Source organism: Borostomias antarcticus (genome assembly GCF_949987555.1).
Source record: "Borostomias antarcticus genome assembly, chromosome: 5".
In the NCBI taxonomy this organism is placed as follows: Eukaryota; Metazoa; Chordata; class Actinopteri; order Stomiiformes; family Stomiidae; genus Borostomias; species Borostomias antarcticus.
Window position 1 is genome coordinate 18,658,842 of NC_140238.1, and position 17,254 is coordinate 18,676,095.

Sequence of the window (17,254 nt, forward strand, 5' to 3'; positions counted from 1 at the left end):
GCCGTGAATTTCCATTTATTTTCTGGACCAGGATTATGCAAAAACTACTAGACCGATTTTCATGGAACTCGGTGGAGGGGTGTAGCATGGGGCAATTTAGAACCCAATACATTTTGAAGCAGATCTGAATCACGGGGCAGGTCCACGAGTCGTTTCTAGGTTGGTTTGTTTGTTTGTTCATTAGCAGGATTACACAAAAACTACCAGACCGCTTTTCATGAAACTTGGTAGAGGGGTGTAGCATGGGCCAATTTAGAACCCATTACATTGTGGTGCACAAAGCTTTAATTTATCAAGGTCATTAATATATAGGCAATGGTATTATTCATTCACATATTTCTTTCACAAGAGAAAAATTACAATATGATAAATACATGTTGTTACACACATCTGTAAACCAACCCCCCTTTTAATCAATATGCAAACTTGTCCTGTCCTTGGAAAGGCTTTCTCAATATTAACTCAATAATCAATGACAGGCGCGCAGACACACACACACGCAAGCACACACACACACACACACACACACACACACTAGATTCCTCGATCCTCCACTCTTAGCCTGCTGATTCACTAGTAGAAATCAAGCCCCCAGCATTGCTCTGCGTCTGGCAGCTGTCCAGAGTGAGTGGGGCCCAGCTAAATCTGAGAGCTGACCTTCACCCTCTCTCAATTTGTCCGCTTGCCTCTCTGTCTTTGTGAAAGTAGTCCCTGGGCTGGCGTATGAATACTCAAACAGCTGCACTCTGACCTCTGGCTCAGTTGTCAGACCCAAGGAGAATACACCTTAGGGGCTTACTGTAGCTGCTGGTCTCTTTCACAGAGGAGATACCACACACATTCCAACAGATAACAGCAATGAAAAGGAGTGGAAGTGTGTGAGCGGAATTGATTTGTGTCGGTGTGTGTGTGTGTGAGGGGGGTGGGGGGGTGGTAGGGTCAAACCAGGACTCCTCAGAGCTATGAGATAATGCAAGCCAAACAGCCAACCCTTAGCAGATAATTCCTCCATTTTGTTTATTACAGTTTTTATTCAACATCAACTGTAGGGAATGCTAACAAAGGACAAAAACAACCATAGTCCGGTTGTTAAAGGCATACTGCGTAACTGATTCTGGTGATGATGAAAAAACAAATCACAAATCACTAGGTTCTCTCTCAGAGGAGAGATCAAGGTTCCAAAGAGGGAGGAACTGATTGTGGTGGAGACAGAGTCTACAGGGAAATGGACCATGTTTGGAGAGATATAGCTAAACTGTCCATGGTGTTTACTTCATAGTTGTCCTTTTTGCAATCTCCATTCTTTGAATATTCGAGATGGAGTGAGAAAAGAGAGAAACTTCCGGCATCAAATGATCTGGCATTTATTTCAAGCTTTGAAAATGGGTTTAGTTCTTATCTCAATCGGAGCGCATGGTAATTGCACCTTGCCTAGTGCCGTTTCTTCTGACTTCTGAGGTCTTGGGGGTGGTGGGGGGGGGTATGTTTATGTGTGTGCGCTTGTGTGTGTGTGATTGTGAAAGTGCATGTGTGTGTCTGCAGCCTGTGAGTGACAGGAGGAGATACTAATCCCCCTGTAGCTCCACCAGCCTCTGTTTTCCTCATTTTATAATAACACGGGTTCCATTCAACTATTAATCCAATTAACCAAATTTCAGATAATGAATGAACACACATTTATCCTCGTTCGAAGAGGGTGTTAGCAGTGTGCTGGGAGACAGCGCCAGGCCTGTAGCTGGAGCAGAGATGGTGGCAGGGAGAGACAGAGGCCCAGAGACGAGATGTCGTTCCCGGCCTCAGCGGTGCTGGCCAGAGGCTAGCCGGGGAAGCGTCTCCAGTTAGGCTGAGGTCACATCACAGCCACAAGACTGTTTGGAGGCAACAGACGGGGGACTCTTTTAAACGAGGATGCAACAACATTGATGATTACACAGACCGTGTCACAAACTACATCAGCTTCTGCAAGGAGATCTGCATTCTCACGAAAGCCATGTTTTGCCAAGGAACTCTCGCCCCCACATCCTGGTTCAGTTCTACAGGGCATCACAGAGAGCATCCTGACCTCATCCATCACTGTCTGGTACGACTGAGTCTGCCCACTCTGAGGCCAAGCTACAAAGAGTTGTGCGCACGGCTCAGAGGGTCATCAGCTGCCACCTGCCCAGCTTCGGAGCCAGGAAATGTGCAGGAAGATTGAGGCTGATCCCTCCCGTCCAGCCCACAGCCTGTTCATAAGACTCCCTTCTGGACGGCGCTACAGGTCTATCAAGACTAAAACCACACGGCACCCGGACAGCCTCTATCCCAAAGCGCTAGCCCTTCTCAATACCTCCACATACCTACTGTGAATTCTAGATATCATTTAGAATTTTTTTGTATTTATTTACTACTCACTATCCTGGTGTTATATGTTGTATATGGTATTGTATATTCTACAGGTATGCATTACATTGTATATTTGATTGTATTGTATACTGTATATACTTTATTACCTCCATCCCAACGCAGTTCAAGAGGTAATGTTTTCGGTGGCTTCGGTGGTATTTGTTTGCTCAATTGTTTGTGAGCAGGATTACACAAAAACTGCCAGACCTATTTTCACGAAACTCGGAAGGGTGTAAATTGGTCCAATTTGGAACCCATTCAATTTTGGAGTGGATCTGAATCACGGGGCGAGTCCATAGGCCGCCCAAACACGGACGGCCATTCACCTCCATTCATTTGTTGGACTTTGGGAGCGAAAAATTCCTCTCATTCTTTGTCAAGAGGGGAATTGGAACTGTATTGCATATCCATATTCTATATCTTGTATTGTGTATTGTATTGTATATTGTATGTCTTGTATCCATTGTTGTATTGCACACTTGTGTATTCTGTTCAGTTATTGTAGTGTAGAGTTGTATTATTGTATTGAACAATAGTTGCAAAAGAAAGCCAAGTAAAATTCCTATTATTTTGCACTGTCCTGTCTTATTCTTCTTCTTCTTATTATTATTATTATTATTATTATACAACCTGTACGGTGCGGAAGTGATGGCGCCGGTGTGTGTGGCTTGCCGTCTGCCGCTGTCAGTTTTGTTTGTGCTTATACTGATTTTGACAGTTGTCACGAGAAATGTCAAGTCTCTACGGATTTATGATCGCCAAGCGCTTCTGGATATCCAGCTTGCTAGCAGAAATCTTGTCAAGTTTGATCCGGGACAGAAAACTTTTTCTCCGCCGCTACTTGCGGGAATACCTGCTCACCTTTACCGGGCAGCGGCCCCTCCTCCCCGGCGGAGGCGACCCAGAAGCCGCCGAGGTAAACGCAGTGGCCGACTGGCGAAGCTGAAAGCCTCACTGGTGCTTTGTCCCGGGTCTACTTTGGTCGGATATGGATCCATCCATCGCTACTGTGTCTTCCGTCGCCCTCTGGAGTCTGTCGGCGCCTGGCTGGTACCTGTCACCGGCAGTGAGGAGTTTCACAGGCCTACCCGCCTCTGTTCTCCCCGTCTCCGCAGAGGAGGGGTGAACCCCCACAGCCTTCGGCCTCTGGCCCGAGCGCCCCGGACGGTTCGGCACGTTGCGGCTCCCGCAAGGATAGCACTGGTGAATGCTAGATCGCTAGCAAATAAGACCTTTATTTTAAATGACTTCTTCATCACACGCGAATTGGATTTCTTGTGCATCACTGAGACTTGGCAGGGCGTTGGTGAGTTAAGCTCCTTTTCAAGAGTCAAACTCTTGCCGCCTGCCTGTACGTATTTCAATGTTCCGCGGACGACCGGCCGTGGAGGGGGAATTGCGACCGTCTATGAACAAAACTTTGACTGTAGACAACTGTCTTCGCTCTCATTCTCCAGCTTTGAGCTGAACATGTTCGAGCTGGGTCGCTCTCTCCCTGTACTGTGTGCGGTGATATACCGACCTCCGAAATACAACAAGCATTTCATCACTGACTTCTCTGACTTCCTGGCTGAAATAATGCCTAAATATGACCACTTTCTAATTCTGGGAGACATGAACATAAAATGTGTGCTGTTGGCTAGAGACGTTTTAAATCTTATTGACTCATTTGATCTTGTGCAGTCGGTGACTGATCCCACACAAGAGCGAGGGCACACACTCAGGGGCGAATTCACTAAAGGATTGCGCAGCTTTTCCTGACGCAAAGCCTGTGCAAATAAGTCAAAAATTATGTTTGCTATTCACAAAGCCCTCGCAAAGGGTGAAATACGGTGTTAACTGCGTTGCGTTCGTCATTGCGTTGCTCTGCGCCGGTGTTATTAGCTCATATTTAAATTAGGTAATATGGGCGGAGAATGTTCCCCTTTCTATGCAAATGAACATTATTGCAAAACCCGCCCAATTCACAAAGATCGGCGCAAATTGCCTCACGCAGTTAAAGTGAAATTAATACCGTTTTCAGAAACGTGGTGGTATTTAAGCGCAAGGGGTGTGTCGCGGCCAGCCTGTCCGCTGATCATGGCAGCAGTGATTGTTGCGAGGCGAAGGCATCGCAATGCCAGGCATGTTGTTCGTGAGAGAATATTTAGAAGAAGGTCACTTTTTGATTTAACACTAGAACCACAGCGGTAACTGTTTGGACACCAGAGCGCGCAGCTCTTCAGCCAACTGGAGGATGAAGTCGCGTCTGGGGAGGCTCAGTTGACTATGCGTCTCTCCACCCGTCCCCAGCGAGTCCAAGCTCCCCCAATGAATATAATAGCCTACATAGCACGAAACTGTGCGTATAATAGTCTATACGCGAAACTGCGCATTCCCTATAGCTGTTCATTGAACGGCTGGGGGCCGATATAGGTATAAATAAATAAATAAATAAATAAAAACATAGCCTACACAATATTTGTTTTATTTGAATGGTCTTGAAAATATTTTGCTTTTGTATCATAGGTGACGGCAGGTATCATCTTCAGCCATGGATGATGACTCCCGTGCGTAATCCTTCCAACGTTGGAGAGGCGGCGTACAACTGGGCTCACATCAGGACGCGCGGTGTGATTGAGTGCACATTTGGAATCCTGAAAAGCCGTTTAGATGCCTAGATCGTACCGGTGGGGCAATGTTATACACTCCCCCAAAAGTATGCCAGATCATCGTGCTGCAACTTGCATAACATAAAATGACAATTTTTCCTTTGTTCGTCTTTTTAAATCATTCCACCTCCGTTTGCAGTCTTCCGCGTTTACACACACAAATGGCACTGACTGATTGGGAAATTAAACCCCAAATATGATTTTTTGCTGCAGTCGTGATATTTTTTGCCGAAAGCTGTGAGACATGTTTTTGAACCTCGTCCGTGAGGCCTTCAAGTTCGCTGTCTGAAAATCGTATCTTTCTTTTTCTGTCTGCCATCGTCCAATGATATGCATACGAGTTGTATGCGCTGTATGCGCAGTATTCATAGTCATTTCCTATATCAGCAGCAAATTGCACTCAGCCGCAAACACCGAATGGGCGTGTTTGCGCTGGGATATTATTAGCGCAATGTCTTTAGTGAATAGGTTTTTAAAACGGAGCACATAGCGGGCGCAACTGACGCGCAATATTATGGTGCAATTAGCGGGCGCAATTTGCTTTAGTGAATTCGCCCCTCAATCTTGTCCTTTCTTATGGTCTATCCGTTTTTAACATCGAAGTTTGTGGTGCATTTTTCTCTGATCATATGCCTGTTTTATTTGATGTATCTCTCCCATGTGATATCGACAAACCATCTGCACCGGCCCGTCGCTGCCGTATGTTGAACCCTTCCACTGCTGTTCGCTTCTCGTCTGCGTTTACCAGCGCTACTCTACCCGGCCCAGTCAGCCCCGTGTGTGTTAACGCGGAGGAGTTAACCTCTCGCTTTGACTCCACCTGTCTGCAAATCCTGGACTCTGTCGCTCCTCTGAAAACCAGGCGCTCCAAACCTAAACCCGAGCCCTGGTTGAACGACAGCACACAGGAAGCGCGGCGAGAATGCAGGAGGGCTGAACGTCAGTGGAAAAAGGACAAGCTGCATGTGTCTTTTGACATTCTGAGGGACAGCTGGCGTAGATATCAGCAAATTGTCAAAGTTGAAAAAACTAAACATTTGTCTGATATCATTTTAATCAACTGCCACAAGCCTCAGGTTCTGTTTAAAACTATTAATGACATTCTTGATGTCCCCCAGTCAGTCCGCCTTGAAGCTTCCTCTGAAACATGTGACCTCTTTCTGCAGTTTTTTACTGATAAGGTAGCCAACATCAGAGCCAGCATCTCCACCCCAACACACGACCCCTCTATTTTTGTCACCTGCCTGGCTACTTTTAGCCAATTTGAGCCTGTGTCTCTTTCCCAGCTAGAGGAAATAATTTCCATTATGAAGCCCTCAGGCTCCCCCTTAGATGTCCTTCCCCCTCGGCTTGTCAAAGAGGCCAGCAGGGCTATAGGACCAGATGTCCAGAACATTATGAATCACAGCCTCGCAGGAGATGTACCAGTAAATTTTAAACATGCTGTGGTGCAACCGCTGATCAAAAAGCCTAACCTGGACGCCTCTGTCCTTTCCAATTTCAGGCCAATCTCCAAGCTCCCGTTTCTTTCCAAAGTTCTGGAGAAAATTGTACTCGTTCAACTGATGTCGTTTTTGAACACACATGGTATTTTGGAAGTGTTCCAGTCTGGGTATAAAGCGCTGCACAGTACAGAGACTGCACTCCTAAGGATTTTTAATGATATATTTCGGGCTACGGACTCTCTTTTTCTTGTACTGTTGGATCTTACTGCCGCTTTCGACACAGTGGATCACAATATTCTGCTCTCCCGCCTGGAGCACTGGGTTGGCATCAAAGGTTCAGCTCTGGAGTTTTTCAGGTCATACCTGTCAGAGAGAAGCTTTTGTGTTAGCCTGGGCGACGCTGTATCCGCCACTGCATCTCTCCCTTGCGGGGTGCCCCAGGGCTCAATTCTTGGACCAATTTTATTTATGTTGTATCTACTCCCCCTAGGATCTATTTTCAGGAAACATGGAGTCTCCTTCCACTGTTATGCAGATGATTGTCAAATCTACCTGCCCTTGAAACAAAACAACCCTGACTCTTTAAAACTGTTGTTGGCATGCCTGGAAGATGTCAAAGCATGGTTAGCTTTAAACTTTTTATGTTTTAATGACAGTAAAACCGAAGTCATGGTGTTTGGTCCCAGCAATGCCCATGTGTTTCCTCCTGCTGATCTAGGCCCTTTTAAACATTTTGTGAAGCCAACTGCCACTAATTTAGGGGTGAAAATTGACTGTGACCTAAAGATGGATAAACAAATTAATGCCGTAGTAGGAAAGAGTTTTTTCCAGCTCAAGAGGCTGTCCAAGGTCAAACCTTTTTTATCACGCTGTGTTTTTGAATTGATTCAAATTGATTATGTAATACATGCTTTTATGACTTCTCGTCTCGATTACTGCAATGCTTTGTATGTTGGTGTCAGTCAGGCCTCTCTCTCTCGCCTGCAGTTAGTCCAGAGCGCTGCCACTCGCCTGCTAACTGGTACACGTAAGCAAGAGCACATTACCCCGCTACTGGCTTCGCTCCACTGGCTTCCTGTGCGTTTTAGGATTGATTTTAAAATATTGCTGTTTACTTTTAAGTGCCTAAATGGCTTGGCACCCATCTACCTCTCAGAACTGCTGGAACCCTATGCTCCTTCAAGGTCCCTCAGGTCCTCTGATCAGCTTCTCCTGGTTGTCCCCAAATCCAGGCTGAAGCTCAGGGGGGATCGGGCTTTCGCAGTGGCCGCCCCTAAGCTCTGGAACAAGCTACCCCTGCATGTTAGACAGGCCCCCACTCTGCAGGTGTTTAAATCACGCCTCAAAACTCACTTATATTCTTTGCCGTTTTCCTAACATGGCCGAAGAGACTTGTCCTTTTTCATGTGACATACTGTGTATGTTTTACTATGTGTTCTTTGTGTGTTATTGTTGTTTGACTTGTACAGCACTTTGGTCAACTTTGTTGTTTTTAAATGTGCTCTATAAATAAAATGGTATGGTATGGTATGGTATTATTATTATTATTATTATTATTATTATTATTATTATTGTCATGCACCAACAAACTTTACTTACTTACTTACTTCCTTTACATGCACAGACCAAGGCAAATTCCTCATAGGTGCAAGCCTATTGGCTAAATAAAAATCTGAATCTAGTACATGTAATGTATCTTGGCGATTAAAGGTGATTGTGATTCTGATAGAACTGGCTCTCTACTACATTACAAGCCCACAGGCTACTGACAATAAATACACAAAACAAAACCATTTCTTATCCCTACCATTTAGAATTTTGACAGACTGCAACTTCAGGCAGAGGTGTGTTGGCAGAATCTGGGTCATTCAGAGATAGAGAGAGAGAGAGAGAGAGAGAGAGATGGGGGAGAAAGTGTGTGTGTGGGGGGGGCTAGGGAGGTACAGAAAGCATTGTGTAAGAGGCTAATACAGTGAATGTATGTGTGTGTGTGTGTGTATGTGTTCTTATTAGTATCAGAGAAAAGAAAAAAGTGAAAGATATCTGTTCTTGGCAGGCTTGGGGTGGTGGTGTTGGAGGATGGGGGGGGGGGCAAGTATACCCCCCATCCCTCAATAGAGTGTGGATTAGTCTTCTAATCCAGCTGGCCAGTCAGCCGGTCAGCAGGGTGGCGACAGATATCACATGATGAATGGCCCCTTCTCAACTCTCCTCCTGCCCCGGGCCAGACCAGCTCCTGCTCCGGCCCCAAGTCCCAGCAAAACCCCGTCATTGGGGGTGATGGCTCTGACCTGGTCCTGGGTCTCAAGTAGACAACCTGGCTGGAGAGGGAAGAGGGGCTAAAGAAAGACTCCTTTGTTTTCTGAGGTGAAAATGATCGGAGATGGTGGCGATGCACTGCATACACACACACACACACACACACACACACACACACACATACACACACACACAAGCTCAATGACAATCTAGGGCAGCGTGTTTCCCATGAGGTAGTCAGCCATACGCAGGCAGAATTATCCCCTGTGAACTTAGACAAACATGATTAGCCTCTACATACACATCTGAAGAGGAAGCCCCCATTAAGAGCGGCTGTTATCCCAGTCATGCCCAGTGGTACCAGTGTTTCTGTTGAAGGTCACTGTGGTTCTGGTGGCCTGGTCCCGGTCCTGGTCCTGGTCCAGCCTATTATGACAGAGGGAGGGGACAGCTGCAGCAACTGTGCTGATGGAGAGCTCTGATAGGATACATCTCCTCCAAACCTGCCAATCATCAATCACCGCCGGGCAGCGACAACACACACGTCAGTAACAGCCTTGACCCCTCTGACAGGTGGAGGACAAACTCTAAAAACAACAGCAATCTCTTCTTCCTCCTCCAGGGTCAATTTTCCTTGATCATGTCCTTCCAGAGAGAGTGGGATTGATCTTGGGGTGTGCTCTCCGCTGGGACCCACCTCCAGACAGGTCCACACACAAACAACACATTACATACTAACACACTTAGAACACTATGCTACAAACATACTAACACACTGACAACAACAGGCTACAAACATACTACCACACTGACAACAACACGCCACACACATACTAACACACTTGAGAACAACTGGAAACAGGTAGGATTTATTGGGCTGGAGAAGGGTCTGAGTTTATGAATACTTACTGAGGTCACCGACCCAATCTAAGCTTCACTGGAAGGTGGTCATGTCAGCCTGCTGCCCTCTGGGACTGGCGTCTGTGAGCTGACACCTGCAGGATGGAGCTGGGGGAGATAAATTGCCATCCTGCCCTCCTTCTGCACATGCTCAGTGCCCCCCCCCCCCCCCCCAGCCTCTCTCGTTCTCCACCCATCCCCTCTCTCTCTCTCTAGAAGACTAGAAGAAGACAGATAGTTCCCTGGGGAAAGTTTATTTCGGTTGCGCCTCTCTCCTCCCTCCCCTGCCTCATTGTTGCTTCTAACAATCTGCCTTTTGACAGGAGGAAAGCACTGAGAGGCATGGCTGCTCAAAACAGCATGGAGACGGGTCTTTGTACAATATGTGTGTGTTATTCATTTGCTGTAGGCAAAAACTGATTATACCGAACCCCAGCACTGCAGTCTGTGTAGAGGGAACTTGGTTAGCACAGCTACAGTACCACAGCTACACACACACACACACACACACACACACACCACAATAAAGCAGAGACACTACAAGCTGTGTGTGTGATGTTGTTTTGACCAGGCCTGCGACTACATAGGACGTAAGTCATAACGTGCACATCACGACTACTGCAACTCCCTCCTTGCTGGGGCCCCGGCGTCAGCCATGAAACCCCTGGAGCTTGTCCAGAAAGCTGCTGCTCGTCTGGTGTTCAACCACCTCAAGTTTTCCCTCACAACTTCCCTTCTCTGTTCCCTACACTGGCTCCCTGTAGCAGCTCGCATCCAATTTAATACTATGGTACTAGCCTACAGGGTAATGAAAGGAACAGCTCGCTCCTACCTCCAGGCCATAGTCAAACCCTATACCCCCTCCACCGCTACGCTCTGATACCTCAGGGCGACTGGTTGCCCCGTCACTCCGAGGCCCCTGCAGTTGATCGACGCGGTCACGGCTCTTCTCTGTCCTGGCCCCGCAGTGGTGGAATGAACTGCCCACTGACGTCAGGACAGCAGAGTCGCTGCCCATCTTTCGCCGCAGGTTCAAAACTCATCTCTTCAAGAAGTACTGCCACGATCCTCCCTCTTAAGGATCTATTGTATTTTAGACGCCAGACTCATGAGAGTTATTTTGCTGATACACTACATGAGCTACGCAAACGATGTTACTGCATGCTGCAGATCTCTTTATGGTTCTGGGACACTTCATGCAAAAATCTGGTGCTCAAATCCTTGCAATTCATTGGTTTTGCAGGAATCCCTGCGACACCAATCAGTAACAGCTTTTGCGATCAGGCGCTCCCACCCATAGATATGCCCCACCCATCTAACCTGGACTAGCGTCTCTGATTTGCTGCTACGACCTGTCACTCTTTCTATTTTGAACCGTCGATACGCCCTCAGAACACCAGCTTGGGCGGCGAAGTGTCACAGACTATATTATGTAGTATGCGGAGCGCAGCAATTCAACGTAATATTTGTGTCTGGAGAGAGACTATATTTTAGATTGCTATTCTGGCACTTTGCCTTCAGCTCTAGATTATGCTCTTAGTCACTTGTTTTAGAAAGAAGATGTACTTGTGAGTTCTGGCAAAATAGTTTTTCCTACGTTAAATGCAATTATTTTAAGTTGCTTTTGGATAAAAGCGCCAGCTAAATGACTGTAATGTAATGTATATGTAATGTAATGTCAGTATTCAAGATCTGTAGAGAAAGAGGCCAGAGCTAAGTGGGAAGATACTGTAGCAGCAAGGAGAACGAGGCTGGGCATAATAAAGATGGATGTGGAAGTGGAGACCACCGATGAGATCTCCAGGTGTATGGAGGACCCGGATAACAGGAGAGAAAGATGGGAGGCCGGTCTGTGGATGACCTGATGATGACTGCAAACCTACTCAAACAAAAACAGACAGATACCGTCCAGCCCGTCAGATACGCAGCCACGCAGCACAGGACGCGCTCTCCTCGGCTCTCTGTGAGACCGACCTGGCTGGACGAGTGAGTTAAGAGGGACGAGTGGCCAGCAGTCTCTCTTCCCTGCTGGTTTCTCTCTCTCTCTCTCTCTCTGTGCAGCTGACGGCTCCTAAATCTCCGGCCTGACCGCAGCCTACAACACCCCCCCTTCCTGTCCTCGCCAGCCTCGGCCACGCACGCACTCCACACTCCCACAATCCATTTCTCTCACCTGGATTCCCTCTCGGCTGTCTGTCTCTGTCGCTGCGCGCTCTGCTGAAATCTCTCTCTTTCTCTCTCCCTCTCCCTTCCTCACTGTCGTACTCTATCTTTTTTAGTCTCTCCGACGCCTCTCTCCCCCTGCTCTCTATCATTCTACCTTTCTTAACATCTTATCTCCCTCTCAACCTCTCTTTCTCTCTCTCTCTTTCTTCCCTCATTCATCATCTCATCTCTATACCCTTCATTTCTCTCTCCCTCCATTCTTGGTAAACTGTACCACCCGCCTTTGTGTGTGTGTGTGTGAGTGTGTGTGTACCTGTGTGTGTGTGTGTGTGTGTGTGTGTGTGCATGTGCGTGCGTGCGTGTGCATGTGTGTGTGTCAGAGCCTTTGTAGCGAGGCTCGTCGTATGCAGGTCTTTGTTCCGCTGTCACCGCGGTGATGCAGCAAGACGGAGACGACACACAAGGACACGCAGCTCTGTGGCTAAGCCTGCACAGCTAGGCTACGCTAGGCTAGGCTAGCTCTGGGAAAGTCACCTTTCCGTTAACAGAGCTAACAGAGTGGTGTGTGTGTGTGTGTGTTGTGGGAGGCAGGGAGGTTGGCTGCTAGGCTCAGTGGTGATGGGGGGTAGGGGTAGTAGCAGGGGCAGCTGTTGAGGCGAGGGGTAAGGCTAGCCAGGCTAATAATAGCCCTCTGTGCTAAGTGACCGTGCCCCCCCCCATCCCGGGTGACCCCCAGGGGAGTCAGATTACAGTGCAGGGGCAGGATTAGGACACGCTGGTGATAGGTGTTGGCTATTTCAACACCCCCATTTCTCCAGGGGTAGGAAGGCAGGAATGCAGCAGATTCTCTGGGTGTATATCTCTGTGTTGGTTTGTAGGATGTTCATCTCTGTGTTGGGTTGTAGGGTTTTTATCTCTGTGTTAGGTTGTAGTGTGTTTATCTCTGTTGGGTTGTAGGCTGTTTATCTCTGTGTTGGGTTGTAGGGTGTTTATCTCTGTGTTGGGTTGTAGGGTGTTTATCTCTGTGTTGGGTTATAGAGCTTTTATTTCTGTGTGTAAGGTTGTATGGTGTAAATCTCTGTGTTGGGTTGTAGGGTGTATATCTGTGTGTTGGGTTATAGGGTGTATATCTCTATGTTGGGCTGTAGGGTGTATATCTCTCTATGTTGGGCTGTAGGGTGTATATCTGTGTGTTGGGTTGTAGGGTGTATATATGTGTGTTTGGTTATATGATATTTTAAATATAGTATAAAGATAGTTTAAAAAAAGTCAGTGGAAAGAAATCCATACTGCTAGAATGTTCTGTAGGAAGGGGAGTCTTGTTTTGCTCTGCAGTTAACCCTAACTATAGCTTGAGATTTACGCATACACGCACGCATGCAAACACAAGCACATGCGCAGGCACCCGCAAACACACACACAGAGCTTTTCACCCGCTAACTTCAGAGGAAAGCTACAGTGGAACATGGCCCAAACAGGATTAGTGACTTCACACCGTGGATTTGCAGCTGGGGCTGTATTTCAGACGGAATCTCCATAATCTCCTCAGCTGGCACCTGAGTGATCACCACAACTCCGCTCTTGGCTACAGACGAACAGAGAAATGTCGTTGTAAACCGTTTGAAGAACAGAGATCGATATTATCGTCATACCCACAGGCTGGATACACCACAACAGGCAGAGAACCACACAAATCAAGAAGGAGTAGGAGCTGGCCTAAAGGAGTGGTGACATAAGACGCACCACAATGCAAAGAGGAATTACAAAGACTCAACTGAACAAATAATTGTCAATAACAACACAAGAGCTGTCTGGCAGGGATTACAGTCTACCACAGGTTACAGTCCCCAGCCAGTCGTCCCAAACTCCCAGGACAATTAAACACCAACAGTGGGGATGATTATGGACTACCACAAAAATGCTCCAGCCTACTCCTGCCTGGCCATTAATGACACCACTGTGACCGAGGTGGAATCTGGGTACCACTATCTCCAACTCATTAAAATGGGACAACAACGTCGCCATCTTAGCCAAGAAACCACAGCAGAGGATGTTCTTCCTACGACAGCTGAAGAGACTTCATGTCAGCCCCCACATCCTGGTTCAGTTCTACAGGGCATCACAGAGAGCATCCTGACCTCATCCATCACTGTCTGGTACGACTGAGTCTGCCCACTCTGAGGCAAAGCTACAAAGAGTTGTGCGCACGGCTCAGAGGGTCATCAGCTGCCACCTGCCCAGTTTCGGAGCCAGGAAATGTGCAGGAAGATTGAGGCTGATCCCTCCCGTCCAGCCCACAGCCTGTTCATAAGACTCCCTTCTGGACGGCGCTACAGGTCTATCAAGACTAAAACCACACGGCACCCGGACAGCCTCTATCCCAAAGCGCTAGCCCTTCTCAATACCTCCACAACTCTTGCATTGTATGTTGAATTTTGGATTTATATGGTACCTCATTGTGCCTTCAGTATTGATAACTCATTCCACATTACCACATACTGTATCTACTAGGAATTCTATTATCATTTAGCATTCATTTGTATTTATTTAATATACCGCTCACTATCCTGGTGTTGTATGTTGTATTGTGTATTGTATATCGTATTGTAACTACACTTTGAATTATGCTTAGTTATTGGACTATACTGAGCTGCACAAAGAAAAACCAGCAAAATTCCAGCACATGTACGGTGAATAAAGTTGATCCTGATTCAACTCAAATCCTCTGAACTGAAAGCAGGCAGATTCTAGCAGTCTCCCTGGTTCAATGTTTTCGGGAGGACGGGAACCAAATGGAACCTATTTCTGTGTTTACGCGAGCACCGGCACAGCGAGAGAATGAGGAACAGCTCATTATTGCCTGTGGAACAGGACGGGCTATGAACACTGTGTTCTCCAAAATGAGCACTTTTTTTTTCTCCAGGTGTTTTTTTCTCCCTCACCCATTTCATTTCTAGGGAGAAAGGGAAAAAAAATGAAAATCTGTTTCATTTCAAGCTAGGCCTTCCACAGGCTGGCCAATCAGAGGCAGTGTAGTGAGACGCATCAGATGAGGCCAAATAACGCCTTATTTACTTTCTCTCTTTTATCTCTCTCTCTCTGCCTTCCTTCTTCCTGCTCATTTCACAGTTCAGTCTCCCACCAGCATGAGCAGCCACAGACCTGCCCTAGCGTGTGGGTATCACTCACACATACACTGCCGTCTGTGTGCATGCACTGTGTGTATTTGTATGTGTGTGTGCATGTACTGTATGTGTGTGTGTGGGTGTGTGTATGTGTGAGTGTATCTGTATGTATGTACAGTATGTGTGTGTGTATGTGTGTGTGTGCACGCGTGCATGTATCTATATATGTGTGTACCTGTGTGTGTGTGTATATATATCTGTGTGTGTGTGTAAGTGTATCTGTGTGCATCTTTGTATGTGAGTGAGTGAGTGAGTGAGTGAGTGAGTGAGTGAGTGAGTGAGTGAGTGAGTGAGTGAGTGAGTGAGTGAGTGAGTGAGTGTGTGTGTGTGTGTGTGTGTGAGTGAATGTGTGTGTGCGTTACTTCTCCATCCTGCTGGAGGCCCTTGTCTATTCTCAGTCCTGGACTTACCTCCATAATTGCTGGTCAGTTCCTGGAGGTGTGGTCAGACCCTGCTGACCCAGTGAGGAGGCTGGGTGGTGTTGGTGGGGGACCGTGTCAGTGATGAGGCTGGGTGGTGTTGGTGGGGGACTGTGTCAGTGAGGAGGCTGGGTGGTGTTGGTGGGGGACTGTGTCAGTGAGGAGGCATGGTGGTGGTGGTGGTGTTGGTGGGGGACTGTGTCAGTGAGGAGGCTGGGTGGTGGTGGTGTTAGTGGGGGACCGTGTCAGTGAGGAGGCTGGGTGGTGTTGGTGGGGGACTGTGCCAGTGAGGAGGCTGGGTGGTGTTGGTGGGGGACTGTGCCAGTGAGGAGGCTGGGTGGTGTTGGTGGGGGACCGTGTCAGTGAGGAGGCTGGGTGGTGTTGGTGGGGGACTGTGCCAGTGAGGAGGCTGGGTGGTGTTGGTGGGGGACCGTGTCAGTGGGGAGGCTGGGTGGTGGTGGTGGGGGACTGTGTCAGTGGGGAGGCTGGGTGGTGGTGGTGGGGGACCGTGTCAGTGGGGAGGCTGGGTGGTGGTGGTGGGGGACTGTGCCAGTGAGGAGGCTGGGTGGTGTTGGTGGGGGACTGTGCAGTGAGGAGGCTGGGTGGTGTTGGTGGGGGACTGTGCAGTGAGGAGGCTGGGTGGTGGTGGTGTTGGTGGGGGACTGTACCAGTGAGGAGGCTGGGTGGTGTTGGTGGTGGGGGACTGTGTCAGTGAGGAGGCTGGGTGTTGGTGGTGGGGGACTGTGTCAGTGAGGAGGCTGGATGGTGGTGGTGTTGGTGGTGGTGGGGGACTGTGTCAGTAAGGAGGCTGGGTGGTGTTGGTGGGGGACTGTGCCAGTGAGGAGGCTGGGTGGTGTTGGTGGGGGACTGTGTCAGTGAGGAGGCAGGGTGGTGGTGTTGGTGGGGGACCGTGTCAGTGAGGAGGCTGGGTGGTGTTGGTGGGGGACTGTGTCAGTGAGGAGGCAGGGTGGTGGTGGTGGTGTTGGTGGGGGACTGTGTCAGTGAGGAGGCAGGGTGGTGGTGTTGGTGGGGGACTGTGCCAGTGAGGAGGCTGGGTGGTGTTGGTGGGGGACCGTGTCAGTGAGGAGGCTGGGTGGTGTTGGTGGGGGACCGTGTCAGTGAGGAGGCTGGGTGGTGTGGGTGGGGGACCGTGTCAGTGAACCCAGCCCTTTAGTGGAGGGAAGTCAGTCCAACGCAGAGCTGTCTGCCACTCTCTGTGAATGTGCTAGCGGAGTGCGACTGATAAACAGAGAACGTAGGGTGTTGAGGATGCTAGAAGAGGTGCCACTAATGAGGTTTGTCCTCTTTTGTAATAGGGCAGGGAATTCATGGGAATGAATGCAAGGTACTGTTTATACCCTGTGGTGTTAAGGGAAATAGTTTTAGGCAGTAATGTTTATCTGTCACTAAACAAATAAAGCATAAATAAGTGAATGACTAGGACGTCATGCGCAGGTCTATCATACATGCCTAGAGGAGTAATCTTCTCTCCTATGGAACACTAGCCTGGCAACCCACCCTGAATTTGAATATATAAACATACTCTCCAAAAACCCCCGTAATACATAATGAAAAGCATGTGGCATGGTCTAGAGATAGAAGTGGTAGTCTAGAGATAGAAGTGATAGCATGTCTGGCGCTTTTGCGTTGTGATAGAATGTAAGAAATCACTTTTTGAGGAAATCATGACAATATTTTTCAGGGGATCAATGTATTCCCCAGCGAAATATTCAGCGTATTACGGTAGACTTTAAAGCAAAGTATTCAGAGTATTACAGTAGACTATGCAGCAGAGAATTCCAATTATTACGGAAGATTATAAGGCAGAGTATTCAGGCTGAAAT